A 9,119-nucleotide genomic window follows, 5' to 3' on the forward strand; every position below is an offset into this window, starting at 1 on the left:
AACACATATTATATCTGTATGGTTCTAGAATTAAAACACATATTATATCTGTATGGTTCTAGAATTAAAACACATATTATATCTGTATGGTTCTAGAATTAGAACACATTTTATATCTGTATGGTTCTAGAATTAAAACACATATTATATCTGTATGGTTCTAGAAATAAAACACATATTATATCTGTATGGTTCTACAATTAAAACACATATTATATCTGTATAGATCTAGAATTAAAACACATATTATATCTGTATGGTTCTAGAATTAAAACACATATTATATCTGTATGGTTCTAGAAATAAAACACATATTATATCTGTATGGTTCTAGAATTAAAACACATATTATATCTGTATAGATCTAGAATTAAAACACATATGATCTATTTGTGGTTCTAGAATTAGTACATAGCTACACACTCCACCTCCTTCTCTCCTCTCTTCACATTAGACATGGCCTCCATGGCCTGCTTGTTTTTGTTGGTGAGGTGCAGTACCTCGGAGGTAGGAAAGGGTAGACATCTTGGAGCTGATGTAGTGGTGTGTCCCGGCGGGGCCAGCGGGGGAACAGTGTAGCAGGCGAAACATGTTCTTCCTGAAGTTCTGTCCCACAAAGCCGTAGAGGATGGGGTTGACACAGCTGGTGATATAGCGTAACATTGACGCAATTATGTAACCTTGACGCAATTATGCAAAACTTTAGTTCCGGGTTTCAAACCGAGATGAACCTCAAAGCTACCTGTTGAGGAAGGCTATGCAGATGGTGAAGGGCATGGCCGTGTCGATGACGTCCACCATCACACAGTTAGTTACAACCTCCAGCTGGGTCAGCAGCTCCATGAAGTGTAAAACCTGAGGACAGGAACAGATGACATTAACTACACACAGCACAGATCTAGAAAGAAAAAAAATGAAATTTCTCATCACTTCAAGAGAACATTCACGGAGGAACAGGATAATAACAGGATATAACAGGATAATTACAGGATATAACCGGATAATAACAGGATAATAGCAGGATATAACAGGATAATAACAGGATAATAACAGGATAGTAACAGGATAATAACAGGATAATCTGTTTAAAAGAATCAATGGAAGAATTCCAAATGAATTCAGAGAATAAATCAAATCAATCAAATCAAGTTTATTTTATATAGCCCTTCGTACATCAGCTAATATCTCGAAGTGCTGTACAGAAACCCAGCCTAAAACCCCAAACAGCAAGCAATGCAGGTGTAGAAGCTTTGACTTTGAGGCGCTGCTGTATAAACCAAACAAGTCCTGACTACCTTTTCAAATGTCCTATTGTCGGAGCTAGCAGGTGTGGAAATAATTGATATTCAATTAATGGTGAAAAGAGACTCACTGTATTGCACGCTCCCATGTGATCAATATATGTGACAATAAGATATATTTTCATCATGTCGGACGATGTGATAAAGACCTGAGTGGTTAAAACATTATCAAATAAATATATCATATGGAAGCATACATAGAATGCAGTGTGTGTAGAGTGAGTATCTTTAGAATGCAGTGTGTGTGGAGGGAGTATCTTTAGAATGCAGTGTGTGTAGAGTGAGTGTCTTTAGAATGCAGTGTGTGTAGAGTGAGTGTCTTTAGAATGCAGTGTGTGTAGAGTGAGTATCTTTAGAATGCAGTGTGTGTAGAGGGAGTATCTTTAGAATGCAGTGTGTGTGGAGAGAGTGTCTTTAGAATGCAGTGTGTGAAGATGGAGTATCTTTAGAATGCAGTGTGTGTGGAGAGAGTGACTTTAGAATGCAGTGTGTGTAGATGGAGTATCTTTAGAATGCAGTGTGTGTGGAGAGAGTGTCTTTAGAATGCAGTGTGTGTAGATGGAGTATCTTTAGAATGCAGTGTGTGTGGAGAGAGTGTCTTTAGAATGCAGTGTGTGTGGAGAGAGTGTCTTTAGAATGCAGTGTGGGTGGAGGAGTATCTTTAGAATGCAGTGTGTGTGGAGGGAGTCTCTTTAGAATGCAGTGTGTGTAGATGGAGTATCTTTAGAATGCAGTGTGTGTGGAGGGAGTATCTTTAGAATGCAGTGTGTGTGGAGGGAGTATCTTTAGAATGCAGTGTGGGTGGAGGAGTATCTTTAGAATGCAGTGTGTGTGGAGGGAGTCTCTTTAGAATGCAGTGTGTGTAGATGGAGTATCTTTAGAATGCAGTGTGTGTGGAGGGAGTATCTTTAGAATGCAGTGTGTGTAGATGGAGTATCTTTAGAATGCAGTGTGTGTGGAGAGAGTGTCTTTAGAATGCAGTGTGTGTGTGGAGAGAGTGTCTTTAGAATGCAGTGTGTGTGGAGGGAGTCTCTTTAGAATGCAGTGTGTGTGGAGGGAGTCTCTTTAGAATGCAGTGTGTGTGGAGGGAGTCTCTTTAGAATGCAGTGTGTGTGGAGGGAGTCTCTTTAGAATGCAGTGTGTGTGGAGGGAGTCTCTTTAGAATGCAGTGTGTGTGGAGGGAGTATCTTTAGAATGCAGTGTGTGTGGAGGGAGTCTCTTTAGAATGCAGTGTGTGTAGATGGAGTATCTTTAGAATGCAGTGTGTGTGGAGAGAGTGTCTTTAGAATGCAGTGTGTGTGGAGGGAGTCTCTTTAGAATGCAGTGTGTGTGGAGGGAGTCTCTTTAGAATGCAGTGTGTGTGGAGGGAGTCTCTTTAGAATGCAGTGTGTGTGGAGGGAGTATCTTTAGAATGCAGTGTGTGTGGAGGGAGTATCTTTAGAATGCAGTGTGTGTGGAGAGAGTGACTTTAGAATGCAGTGTGTGTAGATGGAGTATCTTTAGAATGCAGTGTGTGTGGAGAGAGTGTCTTTAGAATGCAGTGTGTGTAGATGGAGTATCTTTAGAATGCAGTGTGTGTGGAGAGAGTGTCTTTAGAATGCAGTGTGTGTGGAGAGAGTGTCTTTAGAATGCAGTGTGTGTGGAGGGCGTGTCTTTAGAATGCAGTGTGTGTGGAGGGAGTCTCTTTAGAATGCAGTGTGTGTAGAGGGAGTGTCTTTAGAATGCAGTGTGTGTGGAGGGAGTGTCTTTAGAATGCAGTGTGTGTGGAGAGAGTGTCTTTAGAATGCAGTGTGCGCAGAGGGAGTATCTTTTGAATGCAGTGTGTGTGGAGAGAGTCTCCTCCCACCTGGTGGGGCACCCAACACAGGAAGAAAACTAGGACAGCCGACGCCAGTATCCTCAACACCTCATCATCTCTCGACCGGGTGGTCTTCTGGATGCTCCGCGCCCCGACCAGGGCTCCACCAATCAGGCAGTAGCAGGTGATGATAACGAGGAAGGGAAACAGGAACCCAAGGATGCTCTTCATCAGGCTGATGGTGAGGAGGAGGTGCCTGGAGCCCTGATTGATTGATTTAATTTATTAGTGAATAGTGATGGGCTGTTCCAGATGGAGACCATAATAGATGGTAAGGATACAAACACAATGAGACTTCACACTCAATGGAATTCAACAGAAAAACAGCAATAGCACTAATTACCAGAATATCAACATGTTCCTGTTTAAGAGTCACTTCATGAAAACACAGCCCTGATCATGTCAAACCTCAGGGTGCAGTACTCCACACGTGGTGATGTTGTAGTTGGTGATGTGCACCAGGTCTCTGGTCAGGGCCGTGGGGACGGACAGCAGGAGGGCGAAGATCCAAACCAGGACGCAGGTGATACGGGCGTAGAGCACAGTACGGCGCTGCCGCGACCTCACCGGGTGAACGATGGCCAGATAGCGGTCGATGCTGAGCGCGGTGAGGAAGAAGATGGAGCTGTAGAGGTTGAACATTACCAGTCCAGCGCTGGCCTTACACAGGAACCCACCGAAGGGCCACTGGTAGCCTGTGGCTGTGAAGGTGGCCCACATGGGCAGGGTGATCAGGAAGGTAAGGTCTGAGATGGCGAGGTTGAGGACGAACACGTTGGCCACTGTCTTCAGCTTCATGTAACGGTAGATCACCGCCGCCACCATGCTGTTCCCCACCATGCCGATGACAAAGTTACAGCCGTACACTACCGGGATCAGGGTGAAGATGAAGTTGTGCCTCCCAGACATGCTGCAGTTCAGATGGATACCTTCTGTCTCTGTGGTCGATGCTCCTCCCGCCGTAAGGTTCTCCATCATCCTGTTTAACAGCTATATCCAGATTCCAGGGCAAACAGTCAGTACTATTACAGAAACACAAGAGAGAGAGAGAGAGAGAGAGAGAGAGAGAGAGAGAGAGAGAGAGAGAGAGAGAGAGAGAGAGAGAGAGAGAGAGAGAGAGAGAGAGAGAGAGAGAGAGAGAGAGAGAGAGAGAGAGAGAGAGAGAGAGAGAGAGAGAGATGGATGGAGAGAAAAAGAAAGAGAGAGAAATGGATAGTGAGAAAGAGGCGGAGAGAGGGAGAGTGAGAGAAAGAGAGAGAGTGTGAGAGAGAGAGACCCTTTTTTTACACCCTACATACCCTGATAGATAAACATGTCCACCAAAATAATACCAAAATATACGCTTGCTTTATCGACTTCCAAAAAGCATTTGATTCTATTTGGCATACAGGACTGTTCTACAAAGTTATTGAAAGTGGTGTAGGGGGTAAAACATATGACATAATTAAATCAATGTACACTGGCAATACGTGCAGCATTAAAATTGGTAAGAAAGGAACATAATTCTTTAACCAGGGGCGGGGCCTTCGCCAGGGTTGCAATCTGAGCCCTGCACTCTTCAATATAACGAATTGGCCACTATTCTAGAAAAATCCTCAGCCCCTGGTGTTAGTCTCCACAATTCAGAAGTTAAATGCCTACTCTTTGCAGATGACCTATGCCTGCTGTCACCACAGCACATGGCCTACAGCAGTGCCTGGACCTGCCAGTAAACCCCAAAAATACTAAAATAATGATTTTCCAGAGAAGATACAGATCTCAGGGAATTAGACCAAAGTTCTCAATTGGTACAAAATATATAGAGTACTGTACACACTACAATTACTTGTCACGTCCTGACCATAGTGCTTATGTGTTTTGTTTGTTTTAGTGTTGGTCAGGACGTGAGCTGGGTGGGCATTCTATGTTGTGTGTCTAGTTTGTCTGTTTCTGTGTTCGGCCTAATATGGTTCTCAATCAGAGGCAGCTGTCAATCGTTGTCCCTGATTGAGAATCATATATAGGTGGCTTGTTTTGTGTTGGGATTTTTGGGGTGGTTGTTTCCTGTGTCAGTGTTTGTGCCACACGGGACTGTGACGGTTAGTTTGTTTGTTATTTTGTATAGTGTCTTGTTTTCGTGTTTATTAAATCATGGAAACTTACCACGCTGCACATTGGTCCTCCGATCCTTCTCGCCTCTCTTCGTCCGAGGAGGAGGAAGAGCTAGACTGCCGTTACATTACTGAGGTTTAAAAATAAGCTCAACTGGACACCTTAATGAGGCAGTGAATGAACTGAGAGAGAGAGCACGCAGGGCATTCTAAGCCATTAAAAAGCAAATTCAAATTGAAATACCTATTAAAATTTGGCTAAAACTATTTGAACCAATGGCACTTTTATGGGAGTGAGGTGTGGGGTCCACTTGCAAAACAAGATTATGCCCTGCAATGCCAAGAGCTGAGCAAAAAAAGAGTCCCCTCATCCAGCTGGTCCTGGGGCTGAGTTCACAAACCTGTTCTACTAACACACTGAAGCCTCAGTCCCCTCATCCAGCTGGTCCTGGGGCTGAGTTCACAAACCTGTTCTACTAACACACTGAAGCCTCAGGACCAGAACATCCAATCAATCAGAATAAACCAAATTACAACACAGTCAAAACAAAACTACATTTCTTATTGGGAAACACAAGCACAAACACAAAGCAAAATGCAGTGCTATCTGGCCCTAAATCGACAGTACACCGTGGCTAAATATTTGACCATGGTTACTGATCAAAACCTTAGAAAAACCTTGACAAAGTACAGGCTCAGTGAGCACAGCCTTGCCATTGAGAAGGGTAGACACAGGAAAACCTGGCTCCCTGTAGAGGAAAGGCTGTGCAGCCACTGCACAACAGCAGAACCTGAAACAGCAGAACCAGAACCTGAAACGGAGCTGCACAAAATGTCAAAAATATAAAACAATTAGAGAGTGTCATTTTCCCAAATTTGAAACCCATATTCAAGGGTGAGGATAGGCTACCCGTCCTGTTGGGGGAGTACGCAGAGAGCTGTGGGTTGGCAGCGCACTACATTGCTGCCTGCCATAAGTTGAGGGACAGTGTCTGACAGACCAATCAACCTGCACATGTCCTCTACTGTATGCTTATTGTTATTGTTCAATGTATGGTTATTTTGACCCTTGGTTATTGTTGTTACTGTTGTCAAGTTGACAATTTTGATTCTCATTTTTATTTTATTTTTATATTGTAAATATCCAAAATTAGCTTTGGCAATATGTTCATTGTTACGTCATGCTAATAAAGTGAATTGAATTGAATTGAGAGACAGAGAGAGAATTTACAAAAAAACAGAGCTAACTAGAATGCTATTTGGCCCTAAACAGAGAGTACACAGTGGCAGAATACCTGACCACTGTGACTCAAATCAAATCAAATTTTATTAGTCACATACACATGGTTAGCAGATGTTAATGCGAGTGTAGCGAAATGCTTGTGCTTCTAGTTCCGACAATGCAGTAATAACCAACAGTAATCTAACCTAACAATTCCACACTACTACCTTACACACACACACAAGTGTAAAGGGATAAAGAATATGTACATAAAGATATATGAATGAGTGGTGGTACAGAACGGCATGGCAGATGCAGTAGATGGTATAGAGTACGGTATATACGTATGAGATGAGTACTGTAGGGTATGTAAACATAAAGTGGCATAGTTTAAAGTGGCTAGTGGTACATGTATTGCATAAAGATGGCAAGATGCAGTGGATGATATAGAGTACAGTATATACATATGAGATGGGTAATGTAGGGTATGTAAACATTGTATTAAGTGGCATTGCTTAAAGTGGCTAGTGGTACATTTTTACATAATTTCCATCAATTCCCATTTTTAAAGTGGCTGGAGTTGAGTCAGTATGTTGGCAGCGGCCGCTAAATGTTAGTGGTGGCTTTTTAACAGTCTGATGGCCTTGAGATAGAAGCTGTTTTTCAGTCTCTCGGTCCCTGCTTTGATGCACCTGTACTGACCTCGCCTTCTGGATGATAGCGGGGTGAACAGGCAGTGGCTTGGGTGGTTGTTGTCCTTGATGATCTTTATGGCCTTCCTGTGACATCGGGTGGTGTAGGTGTCCTGGAGGGCAGGTAGTTTGCCCCTGGTGATGCGTTCTGCAGACCTCACTACCCTCTGGAGAGCCTTACGGTTGTGGGCGGAGCAGTTGCCGTACCAGGCGGTGATACAGCCCGACAGGATGCTCTCGATTGTGCATCTGTAGAAGTTTGTGAGTGCTTTTGGTGACAAGCCGAATTTCTTCAGCCTCCTGAGGTTGAAGAGGCGCTGCTGCGCCTTCTTCACAACGCTGTCTGTGTGGGTGGACCAATTCAGTTTGTCCGTGATGTGTACACCGAGGAACTTAAAACTTTCCACCTTCTCCACTACTGACCCGTCGATGTGGATAGGGGGGTGCTCCCTCTGCTGTTTCCTGAAGTCCACAATCATCTCCTTTGTTTTGTTGACGTTGAGTGTGAGGTTATTTTCCTGACACCACACTCCGAGGGCCCTCACCTCCTCCCTGTAGGCCGTCTCGTCGTTGTTGGTAATCAAGCCTACCACTGTAGTGTCATCCGCAAACTTGATGATTGAGTTGGAGGCGTGCATGGCCACGCAGTCGTGGGTGAACAGGGAGTACAGGAGAGGGCTCAGAACGCACCCTTGTGGGGCCCCAGTGTTGAGGATCAGCGGGGTGGAGATGTTGTTACCTACCCTCACCACCTGGGGGCGGCCCGTCAGGAAGTCCAGGACCCAGTTGCACAGGGCGGGGTCGAGACCCAGGGTCTCGAGCTTGATGACGAGTTTGGAGGGTACTATGGTGTTAAATGCTGAGCTGTAATCGATGAACAGCATTCTCACATGGGTATTCCTCTTGTCCAGATGGGTTAGGGCAGTGTGCAGTGTGGTTGCGATTGCGTCGTCTGTGGACCTATTGGGTCGGTAAGCAAATTGGAGTGGGTCTAGGGTGTCCGGTAGGGTGGAGGTGATATGGTCCTTGACTAGTCTCTCAAAGCACTTCATGATGACGGAAGTGAGTGCTACGGGGCGGTAGTCGTTTAGCTCAGTTACCTTAGCTTTCTTGGGAACAGGAACAATGGTGGCCCTCTTGAAGCATGTGGGAACAGCAGACTGGGATAAGGATTGATTGAATATGTCCGTAAACACACCAGCCAGCTGGTCTGCGCATGCTCTGAGGACGCGGCTGGGAATGCCGTCTGGGCCTGCAGCCTTGCGAGGGTTAACACGTTTAAATGTTTTACTCACCTCGGCTGCAGTGAAGGAGAGCCCGCAGGTTTTGGTAGGGGGCCGTGTCAGTGGCACTGTATTGTCCTCAAAGCGGGCAAAAAAGTTGTTTAGCCTGTCTGGGAGCAAGACATCCTGGTCCTCGACGGGGCTGGTTTTCTTTTTGTAATCCGTGATTGACTGTAGACCCTGCCACATACCTCTTGTGTCTGAGCTGTTGAATTGCGACTCGATTTTGTCTCTGTACTGAGACTTAGCCTGTTTGATTGCCTTGCGGAGAGAATAGCTACACTGTTTGTATTCGGTCATGCTTCCGGTCACCTTGCCCTGGTTAAAAGCAGTGGTTCGCGCTTTCAGTTTCACGCGAATGCTGCCGTCAATCCACGGTTTCTGGTTTGGGAATGTTTTTATCGTTGCTGTGGGTACGACATCGTCAATGCACTTCCTAATGAACTCGCTCACCGAATCAGCATATTCGTCAATATTGTTGTTGGACGCGATGCGGAACATATTCCAATCCGCGTGATCGAAGCAGTCTTGAAGCGTGGATTCAGATTGGTCGGACCAGCGTTGAACAGACCTGAGCGCGGGAGCTTGTTGTTTGAGTTTCTGTTTGTAGGCTGGAATCAACAAAATGGAGTCGTGGTCAGCTTTTCCGAAAGGGGGGCGGGGGAGGGCCTTA

General features: G+C 45.0%; 1 pseudogene; it reads right to left on the bottom strand.

Moving 5' to 3' along the window:
- Nucleotides 1-404: 404 nt before the first annotated feature.
- LOC139531415 (type-1 angiotensin II receptor B-like) lies at nt 405-4,172 on the bottom strand (annotated as a pseudogene).
- Nucleotides 4,173-9,119: the final 4,947 nt, after the last annotated feature.

The sequence above is a fragment of the Salvelinus alpinus genome, chromosome 10 (assembly GCF_045679555.1).
Source record: "Salvelinus alpinus chromosome 10, SLU_Salpinus.1, whole genome shotgun sequence".
NCBI lineage: Eukaryota > Metazoa > Chordata > Actinopteri > Salmoniformes > Salmonidae > Salvelinus > Salvelinus alpinus.